The sequence below is a fragment of the Chlorocebus sabaeus genome, chromosome 10, assembly GCF_047675955.1.
Source record: "Chlorocebus sabaeus isolate Y175 chromosome 10, mChlSab1.0.hap1, whole genome shotgun sequence".
NCBI lineage: Eukaryota > Metazoa > Chordata > Mammalia > Primates > Cercopithecidae > Chlorocebus > Chlorocebus sabaeus.
In genome coordinates, this window is record NC_132913.1 from 49012583 (window position 1) to 49027870 (window position 15288).

The 15288-nt window shown below is 38.5% G+C and overlaps 1 protein-coding gene across 16 annotated transcripts in view; it reads left to right on the forward strand.

Moving 5' to 3' along the window:
* The window catches only part of SLC4A10 (solute carrier family 4 member 10), a 377604-nt gene that overhangs the window by 195259 nt on the left and 167057 nt on the right, over positions 1-15288 (forward strand). The window lies entirely within an intron of this gene.

Genomic DNA, 15288 nt, shown 5'->3' on the forward strand with positions numbered 1-15288 from the left:
ATAATATAGGAAATACAACTGAGTAAAGCTCAAAAACTCTTGTTAATTTGTACAAGTAATCATCATTACTCAAAGTGGTTTGAAAATCGAGGGGAAAATGCCTTAATTTAGTTCCCATTTGCACTTTTATTGATGATGCCCAACTTTCAGTCTTAGGATGTTATATTAGTCCATTTTCACGCTGCTGATAAAGACATACCCAGACTAGACAATTTACAAAAAAAAAAAAAAAAAAAAAAAAGAGGTTTAATTGGACTTACAGTACCACATGGCTAGGGAAACCTCACAATCATGGTGGAAGGCAAGGAGAAGCAAGTCACATCTTACATGGATGGCAGCAGGCAAAGAGAGCTTGTGCAGGAAAACTCCACCTTATAATAACTATCAGATCTCATGAGACTTACTCACTATCACAAGAACAGCACAGGAAAGACCTGCCCTCATTATTCAATTAACTCCCACTGGGTCCCTCCCACAACATGTGAAAATTCAAGATGAGATTTGAGTGAGGACACAGCCAAACCATATCATTCTACCCTTGGGCCTTCCCAAATATCATGTCCTCACATTTCAAAACCAATCATGCCTTCCCAACAGTCCTCCAAGGTCTTAACTTGTTTGAGCATTAACTCATAAGTCCATAGTCCAAAGTATCATCTGAGATAAGGCAAGTCCCTTCCATCTGTGAGCCTGTAAAATCAAAAGCAAGCTAGTTACTTCCTAGATACAACTGAGGTAAAGGCATTGGATAAATACAAACATTCCAAATGGGAGATATTGGCAAAACAAAGGGGCTACAGGCCCCATGCAAGTCCAAAATCCAGCAAGGCAATCAAATCTTAAAGCTCCAGGATGATCTCCTTTGACTCCATGTCTCACATGCAGGTCACGATGATGAAAGAAGTGGGTCCTCATGGTCTTGGGCAGCTCCGCCCTCGTGGCTTTGCAGGATATAGCCCCCCTCCTGGCTGCTTTCATGGGCTGGTGTTGAGCGTCTGTCACTTTTCCAGGCACACTATTCAAGCTGTCAGTGGATCTTCCATTCTAGGGTCTGGAGGACAGTGGCCCTTTTCTCACAGCTCCACTAGGTGGTGTCCCAGTAGGGACTCTGTGTGGGGGCTGTAACACCACATTTCCCTTCTGAACTGCCCTAGAAGAGGTTCTCCATGAGGGCCCTGTCCCTGAAGCAAATTTCTGCCTGGGCATCTAGGCATTTCCATGTATCCTCTGAAATCTAGGCGGAGGTTCCCAAACCCCAGTTCTTGACTTCTGTGCACCCGCAGGCTCAACACCATATGGAAGCTGCCAAGGCTTGAGGCTTGCACCCTCTGAATCCACAGCCTGAGCTCTACATTTGTCCCTTTCAGCCATGGCTGGAGCAGCTGAAATGCAGGACACCAAGTCCCTAGGCTGCACACAGCATGGGTACCCTGTGCCTGACTGAGAAAACCACTTATTCTTCCTGGGCCTCTGGGTCTATGATGGGAGGGCCTGCCATAAAGACCTTTGACATGCCCTGGAGACATTTTCCTCCTTGTCTTGGGTATTAACATTTGAGTCCTCATTACTTATGCAAATTTATGCATTTGGCTTGAATTTCTCCTCAGAAAATGGAATTTTCTTTTCTATTGCATTGTCAGGCTGCAAATTTTCTGAATTTTTAGCCTCTGCTTCCCTTATAAAACTGAATGCCTTTAACAGCACCTAAGTCACTTCTTGAATGCTTTGCTGCTTAGAAATTTCTTCTGCCAGATACCCTAAATCATCTCTCTCAAGTTCAAAGTTTCACAAATCTCTAGGGCAGGGGTAAAGCACCACCATTCTCTTTACTAAAACATAACAGGAGTCACCTTTGCTCCAGTTCCCAACAAGTTCCTCATCTTCACCTGAGACCACCTGAGACTGCCTGGACCTTATTGTTCATATCACTATCAAGCTTTTGGTCAAAGCCAGTCAACAAGTCACTAGGAAGTTCCAAAGTTTCCCACATTTTCCTGTCTTCTTCTGACCGCTCCAAACTTTTCCAATTTCTGCCTGTCACCCAGTTCCAAAGTCACTTCCACATTTTCAGGTATCTTTTCAGCAGCACCCCACTCTACTGGTATCAATTTACTATATTAGTATGTTTTCAGACTGCTGATAAAAACATACCTGAGACTAGACAATTTACAAAAGAAAGAGGTTAAATTGGACTTAACAGTTCCACGTAGACTTAACAGTTCCACATGAAGCCTCACAATCATAGCAGAAAGCAAGGAGGAGCTAGTCACATCTTACGTGGATGGCAGCAGGTAAAGAGACCTTGTGCAGGAAAACTCCCCCTTATAGTAACCATCACATCTCATGAGACTTACTCACTATCATGAGAACAGCACAGGAAAGACCTGCCCCATGATTCAATTACCTCCCACTAGGTCCCTCCCACAACACCTGGGAATTCAAGATGAGATTTGGGTGGGGACACAACCAAACCATATCAGATGTGAACCTTTTACTATTGTGAATGCTCTCTCTTTGGAAGTATATTCAGAATACCATAATAAGTGTTTTTGTAGTTGTTAAAAGGTTCTGAGTGCCATGAGAGCCCATGTACATGACATAACTGAGAACCTGGCTTTCAGTTCCTTGACCAACCCATCTCTTGTGACCTTCTCTGTCATTGCACTTAGTTCACCTTCTCATCCATATTCACTCCATCCCTGAAGTAATCAATTCATTTATCTTTCTCTCTGACCACAGCTTCACTCCTTTCTTGCTGTGCAGCTACTTAACCCCTCTACTTTTCTTCTATCCATAAGTTTGTCTTTATTTGCTTATCCTACTCTGATTACATAGCATGCAGTTTTAGGAATACTTTAGCATTACTAGTATTCCATCAGTATTACTAGTAGTCTATTTAGTAATACTAGTATTTTAAATGTCTTAGGTTCTAAGTTTTAGTTTTATTCACGCCTTTACTGCCTCTTTTGTTTTCATTTTTAATAGGAAACAGCATTTTATTTAAAATATTTTAAATAGATTTCTTAAAGATGTAAATAATTGAATTAAACTTAGTTTATATTACTTGCATGAATTAATTTACATTTTGTTAACATTCATGAAAAATAATTTAGCTAGGTATGCAATTCCAAATTGACAGGTATTTTAACTCAGAACTTTGAACATAATATCTAGTTATTTATCAATTTCATGAAGATGTTAAGAAAGGAGGTAAAAATCTATTGTTGCACTATGGTTAATTTGGATTTTATATTTTTATGAGTTTAAATCATTTCCTTTATTTTGGTATTTAGCTTTACATTTATTATGATATTTTCAGGCACATATATATGCCTTTTATGCTTGTCTTGGTTGATATTTAATGAAAATGTGTATTAATAGTTCTTTAAAATGCTTAAACTTGTCCTATTTCTATTATTTTCTCTCCCATTTATTTAAATTTGTTTTTCCAAATATTCATTAGGCATATTCCTTCAATTTATTTTGATCCCTCTTTTATATTTTTTCCTTGTCCTGACATTGAAGTGTTTATTTTAGCTAATTCATTTATTCATATTTTAGCTCACAGTTTTTGCCTTGCTCATATCCCTCTACTTTCTTTAAACACTTTGACTACATATGTCTTTCATTTCTTTTACTTTGGATTTAGGGGGTACGTGTGCAGGTTTGTTACCTAAGTATGTTGTGTGATGCTGAGGTTTGGGATATGGATGGTCCTATCATCCAGGTAGTGAGCACAGAGTATACTTTTACAACCCTTGTTCCCCACCCTCCTTCCCAGCTCTGGTGATTCTCAGTGCCTATTGTTCCCATCTTAATGTCCATGAGTACCCAATGTTTAGCTCCTACTTATGAGTGAGAACATGCAGTATTTGGTTTTCTGTTCCTGAGTTAATTTTTTTAGGATAATGGCCTCCAGCTGCATTCATGTTACTGCAAAAGGATATGATGTCAATCTTTTTATGACCACATAGTATTCCATGATATATATGTATCACATTTTCTTCATCCACTTTACTGTAATGGAACCTAATTGATTCCATGTCTTTGCTATGGTGAATAGCACTGCAGTGAACATACAAGTGCATGCATCTTTTCGGTGGAATGATTCATTTTTCTTTGAGTATATTCCCAGTAATGGGATTGCTGGGTTGAATGGTAGTTCTGTTTTAAGTTCTTTGAGATATCTCCAAACTGCTTTCCACAGTGGCTGAACCAATTTTTATTCCCACCAACAGTGGGTAAGCATTCCGTTTTCTCTGCAGCCTTGTCAGCATCTGTTATTTTTTGACTTTTTAATATTCACCATTCTGACTGGTGTGACATGGTATCTCATTGTGGTTTTGACTTGCATTTCATTTTTTCACTGCTTGTATGTTTTCTTTTCTTTTCCTTCTTTTCTGTTCATGTCCTTTGCCCATTTTTAATAGAATTATTATTATTATTTTTTGCTTGTTGATTTGTTTAAATTTTGCTTGTGAATTCTGGGTATGAGACGTTTTTTGAATGCATAGTTTGCAAATATTTTCTCCCATTCTGTAAGTTCTCTGTTTAGACTATTGAGATTTGCTGTGCAGAGGCTCTTTAGTTTAAATAGGTCCCACTTGTCAATTTTTTTTTTTTGTTGCAATTGCTTTTGGAGACTTAGCCGTAAATTCTTTGTCAAAGTTAATGTTGGGAAGGGTATTTCCTAAGCTTTCTTCCAGAATTATTATAACTTAAGGTCTTACATTTAACTCTTTAATCCAACTTGAGTTAATTTTTGTATATGGTGAAAAGTAGGGATCCAGTTTCATTCTTTCGCGTATGGCTTGACAACTATCCCAGCACCATTTATTTAATAGGGAGTCCTTTCTCTGTTAGTTATTTTTGCTGACTTTGTTGAAGATCAGATGGTTGTAGGTGTTTAACTTTATTTCTGGGTTCTCTATTCTATTCCATTAGTGTATGTGTCTGTTTTTGTACCAGTACAATGCTGCTTGGGTTAATGTAGCCGTAGAGTACAGTTTGAAGTCAGGTAATATGATGCTTCTGACTTCGTTCTTTTTGCTTAGAATTGCTTTGGCTATTTGGGTTCTTTTTCAGTTCCATATTAATTTTAGAATAGTTTTTCTAATTCTGTGAAAAACAACATTGGTCTTTTGATATAGTATTGAATTCTGTAAATTGCTTTGGGCAGTATGGTCATTTTAATGATATTGATTCTTCCTATTCATGAGTGTGAAACATTTTTACATTTACTTGTGTTGTCTCTGATTTCTTTCAGCAGTGGTTCGTAGTTCTCCTTGTAGAAATCTTTCACTTCTTTGGTTAGATGTATTACATTTTTTTGTGTGTATTGTAAATGGGATTGAGTTTTTAACTTGGCTCTCTGATACAATGTTATTGCTGTATAGAAATACTATTGACTTTTGTAAGTTGATTTTGTATCCTGAAACTTTACTGAAATTGTCAATTCTAGTAGCCTTTTGGTGGAGTCTTTAGGGTTTTCTATTTATAGAATTATAATCATCAGCAAAGAGAGATAGTTTGACTTCCTCTCTTCCTATTTGAATGCCTTTTATTTCTTTCTGTTGCCTGATTGCTCTGACTAGGTCTTCCCATGCTATGTTAAATAGGAGGCAAGAGTAGGCATTGCTTTCTTTTTCTGATTCTCAAGGGGAATAGTTAAAGCTTTTACCCATTTGGTATGATTTTAGCTGTGTGTTTTTCATAGATGGCTCTTACTGTTTCCAGGTATGTTTCTTCAATGACTAGCCTGTTCAGGGCATTTTGTCGTGAAGGGATTTGGGATTCTCTTGAAGGCCTTTTCTGTATCTATCGAGATAACCATATGGTTTTGATTTTGATTCTGTTTATGCAGTGAATCATATATATTGAATTGTGTATGTCAAACCAACCTTGCATCCCAGGAATGAAGCCTACTTTATCATAGTGAATTAGCTTTTTGATGTGCTGCTGAATTCAGTTTGCTAGTATTTTGTTGAGGATTTTGTGTCTATTTTCATCACGGATTTTAGCCTGAAGTTTTCTGTTTTTGTGTCTCCACCAGATTTTGGTATAAAGATGATGTTGGCATTGTATAATATGTTAGTGAGAAGCATCCCCTCATCCTCAATTTTTAAAAAGAGTTTTAGTAGGATGGGTACCAGTTCTTCTTTGTACGTCTAGTAGAATTCAGCTGTGAATCCATCTGGTTCAGGGCTTTTTTTGGTTGGTATGTTTTTAAAAATTACTGATTCAATTTCAGAACTTGTTATTGGCTTATTCATGTTTTCACGTTACTCCTTGTTCAATCTGGGATGGTTTTGTGTTTCCAGGAACTTATCCATTTCCTCTAGATTTTCTAATTTGTTTGCATAGAGGTGTTCATAATGGTCTCTGAATATCTTTTGTATTTCTGTGGGATTGGTTGTAATGTCATTTGTCATTTCTGATTGTGCTTATTCTCTTTTTTTGTTAATCTAACTAGTACTCTATCAAGCTTGTTTATTCTTTCAAAAACAAACTCTTTTCATTGATCTTTTGTATGGACTTTTGCATCTCAATTTCTTTCAGTTGTTCTCTGATTTTAGTAATTTCTTTTCTTCTGCTAGCTTTTAAAGCCATACTTATGTTGGGGTTCCTCCATTTTTCCATTTTCTCCTTGCCTCCACAAGCAGATATACTCTGCTGGAAATCATCATTCAACAAGGCAGATTGTAACCATTATAAAATTATGACTCAAGGAGACCTTCAACATCTCCTTCTAATTTCATTGTGTATCTCTGACATTTGAAATAACTATTTTTCAACTTTCTTTACCTTCTTCATCATTCTCCAACATCCTCTCTTTTCACCATTACTTAATAGTAATCTTGCTTTCTATTTCAGAGGGAAAATATATCATCAGAAAGAACTCACTTTACTTTCTTCCTATTAAAAAGTTATAGCTGCAAACTTTCTTCCTATTAAACAGTTAAAATTGCAAGAAAATAAGGACGTTTTATTTTCCTTTATGTTTATTTTCTATTCCCTGTCACCACTCTGGAAACTTATGCCATTTCTAATTTAATTGACCTCTTCCTCTTCAGATGAATTGTTCTTATCATCTTTTAAACATGATAGAGTCTCCACCATTTTAAGCAGTTCCTCAACCTCCTGCAAACCCACCTTTATTCATTCAGATATGTAAGTTAACTACATATAAATGTTTGGGGTAACAATTTTACTTTTAAATACCTCTCTATATTGCTTTATTTGCTTTATTCAATATCTGGCTTCAGTAACTATTGCAGATAAGTCTATAGTCTTCCTATTTTTATTTTATTTTTTGGGTTTATGTATTTTAATCCTGAATGTTTATAGACATTTTTTCTGTGTCCCTTAATGAAGAAATTTGCTAAGATTGACCTACTGGTAGGTGTATTAAAAAGCTTTTACATCCTGCATACACTAATAGTTTTCCACCTAGGAAACATTTTCCTATTGTATTTTATTCTGTTCCATTTACTTTGATCACTTTGTGAAGACTTTCTTTGCTCATATCCCTCTACTGTCTTCAAACATTTTAACTACATATATCTTTCTTTTTTTTAACTTTGAATTTGGGAGTACGTGTGCAGGTTTGTTACATGAGTATGTTGCATGATGCTGAGGTTTGGGTATGGATGGTCCTGTCACCCAGGTCGTGAGCATAGAGTATAGTTAGTTTTACAACCCTTGTTCCCTACCCTCCTTCTCAGCTCTGGTGATTCCCAGTGCCTATTGTTCCCATCTTTATGTCCATGAGTACCCAATGTTTAGCTCCCATTTATGAGTGACAACATGCAGTATTTTGTTTTCTATTCCTGAGTTAATTTGCTTAGGATAATGGCCTCCAGCTGCATTCATGTTACTGCAAAAGGATATGATGCCATTCTTTTTATGGCTGCATAGCATTCCATGGTGTATATGTACCACATTTTCTTTATCCACCTCATCCTAATGGCACTTAGTTGATTCCATGTCTTTGTTATGGTGAATAGCACTAAGATGAACATACAGGTACACATTAGATTTCTGATTTCTGCTCTGTATACTTTTCCTCTGTAGTTTAATGTTAGTCTTTTATATTACCATTTGATTATCGGCAGTATAAATTCTGCATTTTCCTACTTTTATTATGAGTTTTGATTTTGCTGTTGCATTTTTAGTTTTCATGAATTTCTTTCTTATTTCATCCTGTTTTCTTTACATTTTAGCCTGTCCTTTCCTGAATACTTTTTATTTTTTTCTGCTTGGTAGAGTGTATTCCCAGTGATTTCTGGACATTTTCTTTTTATCCTAAAGTAGATAATTTTCAGAGCTATGATCTTCCTTTGGATTGTCAGATTATTTTTACTCTCCATTGATTTTTAGTATTTTTTATGGACTCCTAGGTTTTTTCCTTTTTTTTCTCATTTTTAAACAAGGCAAGGTAGATTCGTGCTATATCTACCCAGCTATATCCTAAGATTGCTTAATGAGGTTGATGTCAGTATGCTTCATGTTTCCAAGAGTATGTATAATAAACATCGCACTTATCCAAATGCCCTGTACTTCTGCCAGGGGCAGCATGGTTGTTGGTGGCAGAGTGTGTAGAGAAAAGTACTCTAGGTATCCTGCATCACCATGATAGAAGGATGGTTGTCCATAAGAATGGGCAGATGAGCTGAGAGTGTAGGATGTACTAGGTATCTTCTGCATTTTCAAATGTTTTCTCTTTCATGAGGGGAAGTCTTGGAGTGTAAAAAAAGTGACAATTTGGCATATTTTTCTCATTCAAGTTCCATCTGTTTATAGTTAGCAGAAATGCCCTCTTAGACTCTAGGAGTGGATTATCTGTTGGGCTACGCTCTAATGATGAGTTTTCATCATTTTCTAGTATTTGAGAAATACATTTATATCATCTTACAAATATTTCATGAGCAAATAAAAATAAGCTATATTTATCATTTGTTTGTTCTCTGTGCCTCTTATTTTTCCCTAACTGAATACATTATGCCAGTTTTTCTAGAACAGTGGTTCTCAATATTGACTGCGTTTGAGAGTTCTAAAACCATACTAATGCTCAACCCCTACACCAACCAGAATCTCTGTGCCTGGGACCTAAGCATGGGTATTTTTTGAAAAGTACTCCCAGATGATTCTTCTGTGGAGCTGTTGATAGCTCCACAGAAGGTTGATATCCACTGTTCTGGAAACTTTGCTATTTAAATTTGGTTCATCAAGTGTCTAATATCCAGAATCTATAAGGAACTTAAACAAGTCAACAAGCAAAAATCAACGTGATTAAAAAGTGGGTAAAGACATGAACAGACACTTCTTAAAAGAAGACATATAAGCAGCCAATAAACATAAGAAGAAATGCTCAATATCACGAATCATCAAAGAAATACAAACCAAAACCACAATGAGATACTATCTCTCACCAGTCAGAATGGTGATTATTAAAAAGTCAAAAAACAACAGATTCTGATAAGGCTGCAGAGAAAAGGGTATGCTTACACACTGTTGGTGGGAATATAAATTGGTTCAGCCACTATGGAAAGCTGTTTGGAGATTTCTCGAAGAACTTGGAACTACTATTGAACCAGCAATGTCGTTACTGGCCATACACCCAAAGGAAAATGAATCATTCTATCAAAAGACACATGGATGTGAGTGTTAATCACAGTGCTATTCACCACGGTAAAGATATGGAATCAACCTAGGTGCTCATCAACAGTGAATTGAATAAAGAAAATATACATATACTCCATGGCATACATTGCAGCCCTAAAAAAGAACAAACTCATGTCCTCTTTGCAGCAACATGTATACAACTGGAGGTCATTATCCTAAGTGAATTACTGCAGGAAAAGAAAACCAAATCCACATGTTCTCACTTATAAGTGGGAGCTAAACATTGGGTAGTTGTGAACATAAAGATGGCAACAATAGACACTGCAAACCACCAGAGAGGAGAGGGAGGGTGGGGAACTAGGGTTAAAAAAGTAACTATTGAAGGAGGGCGGAGCAAGGTGGCCGAATAGGAACAGCTCCAGTCTCCAACTCCCAGCGTGAGCAACACAGAAGACCAGTGATTTCTGCATTTTCAACTGAGGTACTGGGTTCATCTCACTGGGGAGTGCCAGACGATCGGTGCTGGTCAGCTGCTGCAGCCCGACCAGCGAGAGCTGAAGCAGGGTGAGGCATTGCCTCACCTGGGAAGCGCAAGGGGGAAGGGAATCCCTTTTCCTAGCCAGGGGAACTGAGACACACAACAACACCTGGAAAATCGGGTAACTCCCACCCCAATACTGCGCTTTAAGCAAACAGGCACACCAGGAGATCATATCCCACACCTGGCCGGGAGGGTCCCACACCCACGGAGCCTCCCTCATTGCTAGCACAGCAGTCTGTGATCTACCGGCAAGGCAGCAGCGAGGCTGGGGGAGGGGCACCCACCATTGCTGAGGCTTAAGTAGGTAAACAAAGCTGCTGGGAAGCTCGAACTGGGTGGAGCTCACAGCAGCTCAAGGAAACCTGCCTGTCTCTGTAGACTCCACCTCTGGGGACAGGGCACAGTAACCAATAACAAACACAGCAGAAGGCTCTGCAGACACAAACGACTCTGTCTGACAGCTTTGAAGAGAGCAGTGGATCTCCCAACATGGAGGTTGAGATCTGAGAAGGGACAGACTCCCTGTTCAAGTGGGTCCCTGACCCCTGAGTAGCCCAACTGGGAGACATCCCCCACTAGGGGCAGTCTGACACCCCACACCTCACAGGGTGGAGTACACCCCTGAGAGGAAGCTTCCAAAGCAAGAATCAGACAGGTACACTCGCTGTTCAGAAATATTCTATCTTCTGCAGCCTCTGCTGCTGATACCCAGGCAAACAGGGTCTGGAGTGGACCTCAAGCAATCTCCAACAGACCTACAGCTGAGGGTCCTGACTGTTAGAAGGAAAACTATCAAACAGGAAGGACACCTACACCAAAACCCCATCAGTACATCACCATCATCAAAGACCAGAGGCAGATAAAACCACAAAGAGGGGGAAAAAGCAGGACAGAAAAGCTGGAAATTCAAAAAATAAGAGCGCATCTCCCCCAGCAAAGGAGCGCAGCTCATCGCCAGCAACGGATCAAAGCTGGACGGAGAATGACTTCGACGAGATGAGAGGAGAAGGCTTCAGTCCATCAAATTTCTCAGAGCTAAAGGAGGAATTACGTACCCAGCGCAAAGAAACTAAAAATCTTGAAAAAAAAGTGGAAGAATTGATGGCTAGAGTAATTAATGCAGAGAAGGTCATAAACGAAATGAAAGAGACGAAAACCATGACATGAGAAATACGTGACAAATGCACAAGCTTCAGTAACCGACGCGATCAACTGGAAGAAAGAATGTCAGCGACTGAGGATCAAATGAATGAAATGAAGCGAGAAGAGAAACCAAAAGAAAAAAGAAGAAAAAGAAATGAACAAAGCCTGCAAGAAGTATGGGATTATGTAAAAAGACCAAATCTACGTCTGATTGGGGTGCCTGAAAGTGAGGGGGAAAATGGAACCAAGTTGGAAAACACTCTTCAGGATATCATCCAGGAGAACTTCCCCAACCTAGTAGGGCAGGCCAACATTCAAATCCAGGAAATACAGAGAACGCCACAAAGATACTCCTCGAGAAGAGCAACTCAAAGACATATAATTGCCAGATTCACCAAAGTTGAAATGAAGGAAAAAATCTTAAGGGCAGCCAGAGAGAAAGGTCGGGTTACCCACAAAGGGAAGCCCATCAGACTAACAGCAGATCTCTCGGCAGAAACTCTTCAAGCCAGAAGAGAGTGGGGGCCAATATTCAACATTCTTAAAGAAAAGAATTTTAAACCCAGAATTTTATATCCAGCCAAACTAAGTTTCATAAGTGAAGGAGAAATAAAATCCTTTACAGATAAGCAAATGCTTAGAGATTTTGTCACCACTAGGCCTGCCTTACAAGAGACCCTGAAGGAAGCACTAAACATGGAAAGGAACAACCGGTACCAGCCATTGCAAAAACATGCCAAAATGTAAAGACCAACAAGGCTTGGAAGAAACTGCATCAACTAACGAGCAAAATAACCAGTTAATATCATAATGGCAGGATCAAGTTCACACATAACAATCTTAACCTTAAATGTAAATGGACTAAATGCTCCAATTAAAAGACACAGACTGGCAAACTGGATAAAGAGTCAAGACCCATCAGTCTGCTGTGTTCAGGAGACCCATCTCACACGCAGAGACATACATAGGCTCAAAATAAAGGGATGGAGGAAGATTTACCAAGCAAATGGAGAACAAAAAAAAAGCGGGGGTTGCAATACTAGTCTCTGATAAAACAGATTTTAAACCATCAAAGATCAAAAGAGACAAAGAAGGCCATTACATAATGGTAAAGGGATCAATTCAACAGGAAGAGCTAACTATCCTAAATATATATGCACCCAATACAGGAGCACCCATTTCATAAAGCAAGTCCTTAGAGACTTACAAAGAGACTTAGACTCCCATACAATAATCATGGGAGACTTCAACACTCCACTGTCAACATTAGACAGATCAACGAGACAGAAAGTTAACAAGGATATCCAGGAATTGAACTCATCTCTGCAGCAAGCAGACCTAATAGACATCTATAGAACTCTCCACCCCAAATCAACAGAATATACATTCTTCTCAGCACCACATCGCACTTACTCCAAAATTGACCACGTAATTGGAAGTAAAGCACTCCTCAGCAAATGTACAAGAACAGAAATTATAACAAACTGTCTTTCAGACCACAGTGCAATCAAACTAGAACTCAGGACTAAGAAACTCAATCAAAACCGCTCAACTACATGGAAACTGAACAACCTGCTCCTGAATGACTACTGGGTACATAACGAAATGAAGGCAGAAATAAAGATGTTCTTTGAAACCAACGAGAACAAAGATACAACATACCAGAATCTCTGGGACACATTTAAAGCAGTGTGTAGAGGGAAATTTATAGCACTAAATGCACACAAGAGAAAGCAGGAAAGATCTAAAATTGACACTCTAACATCGCAATTAAAAGAACTAGAGAAGCAAGAGCAAACACATTCAAAAGCTAGCAGGAGGCAAGAAATAACTAAGATCAGAGCAGAACTGAAGGAGATAGAGACACAAAAAACCCTCCAAAAAATCAATGAATCCAGGAGTTTGTTTTTTGAAAAGATCAACAAAATTGACAGACCACTAGCAAGACTAATAAAGAAGAAAAGAGAGAAGAATCAAATCGATGCAATTAAAAATGATAAAGGGGATATCACCACTGACCCCACAGAAATACAAACTACCATCAGAGAATACTATAAACACCTCTACGCAAATAAACTGGAAAATCTAGAAGAAATGGATAATTTCCTGGACACTTACACTCTTCCAAGACTAAACCAGGAAGAAGTTGAATCCCTGAATAGACCAATAGCAGGCTCTGAAATTGAGGCAATAATTAATAGCCTACCAACCAAAAAAAGTCCACGACCAGATGGATTCACAGCTGAATTCTACCAGAGGTACAAGGAGGAGTTGGTACCATTCCTTCTGAAACTATTCCAATCAATAGAAAAAGAGGGAATCCTCCCTAACTCATTTTATGAGGCCAACATCATCCTGATACCAAAGCCTGGCAGAGACACAACAAAAAAAGAGAATTTTAGACCAATATCCCTGATGAACATCGATGCAAAAATCCTCAATAAAATACTGGCAAACCGGATTCAGCAACACATCAAAAAGCTTATCCACCATGATCAAGTGGGCTTCATCCCTGGGATGCAAGGCTGGTTCAACATTCGCAAATCAATAAACATAATCCAGCATATAAACAGAACCAAAGACAAGAACCACATCATTATCTCAATAGATGCAGAAAAGGCTTTTGACAAAATTCAACAGCCCTTCATGCTAAAAACGCTCAATAAATTCAGTATTGATGGAACGTACCTCAAAATAATAAGAGCTATTTATGACAAACCCACAGCCAATATCATACTGAATGGGCAAAAACTGGAAAAATTCCCTTTGAAAACTGGCACAAGACAGGGATGCCCTCTCTCACCACTCCTATTCAACATAGTGTTGGAAGTTCTGGCTAGGGCAATCAGGCAAGAGAAAGAAATCAAGGGAATTCAGTTAGGAAAAGAAGAAGTCAAATTGTCCCTGTTTGCAGATGACATGATTGTATATTTAGAAAACCCCATCGTCTCAGCCCAAAATCTCCTTAAGCTGATAAGCAACTTCAGCAAAGTCTCAGGATACAAAATTAATGTGCAAAAATCACAAGCATTCTTATACACCAGTAACAGACAAACAGAGAGCCAAATCATGAATGAACTCCCATTCACAATTGCTTCAAAGAGAATAAAATACTTAGGAATCCAACTTACAAGGGATGTAAAGGACCTCTTCAAGGAGAACTACAAACCACTGCTCAGTGAAATAAAAGAGGACACAAACAAATGGAAGAACATACCATGCTCATGGATAGGAAGAATCAATATCGTGAAAATGGCCATACTGCCCAAGGTCATTTATAGATTCAATGCCATCCCCATCAAGCTACCAATGACTTTCTTCACAGAATTGGAAAAAACTGCTTTAAAGTTCATATGGAACCAAAAAAGAGCCCGCATCTCCAAGACAATCCTAAGTCAAAAGAACAAAGCTGGAGGCATCATGCTACCTGACTTCAAACTATACTACAAGGCTACAGTAACCAAAACAGCATGGTACTGGTACCAAAACAGAGATATAGACCAATGGAACAGAACAGAGTCCTCAGAAATAATACCACACATCTACAGCCATCTGATCTTTGACAAACCTGAGAGAAACAAGAAATGGGGAAAGGATTCCCTATTTAATAAATGCTGCTGGGAAAATTGGCTAGCCATAAGTAGAAAGCTGAAACTGGATCCTTTCCTTACTCCTTATACGAAAATTAATTCAAGATGGATTAGAGACTTAAATGTTAGACCTAATACCATAAAAATCCTAGAGGAAAACCTAGGTAGTACCATTCAGGACATAGGCATGGGCAAAGACTTCATGTCTAAAACACCAAAAGCAACAGCAGCAAAAGCCAAAATTGACAAATGGGATCTCATTAAACTAAAGAGCTTCTGCACAGCAAAAGAAACTACCATCAGAGTGAACAGGCAACCTACAGAATGGGATAAAATTTTTGCGATCTACTCATCTGACAAAGGGCTAATATCCAGAACCTACAAAGAACT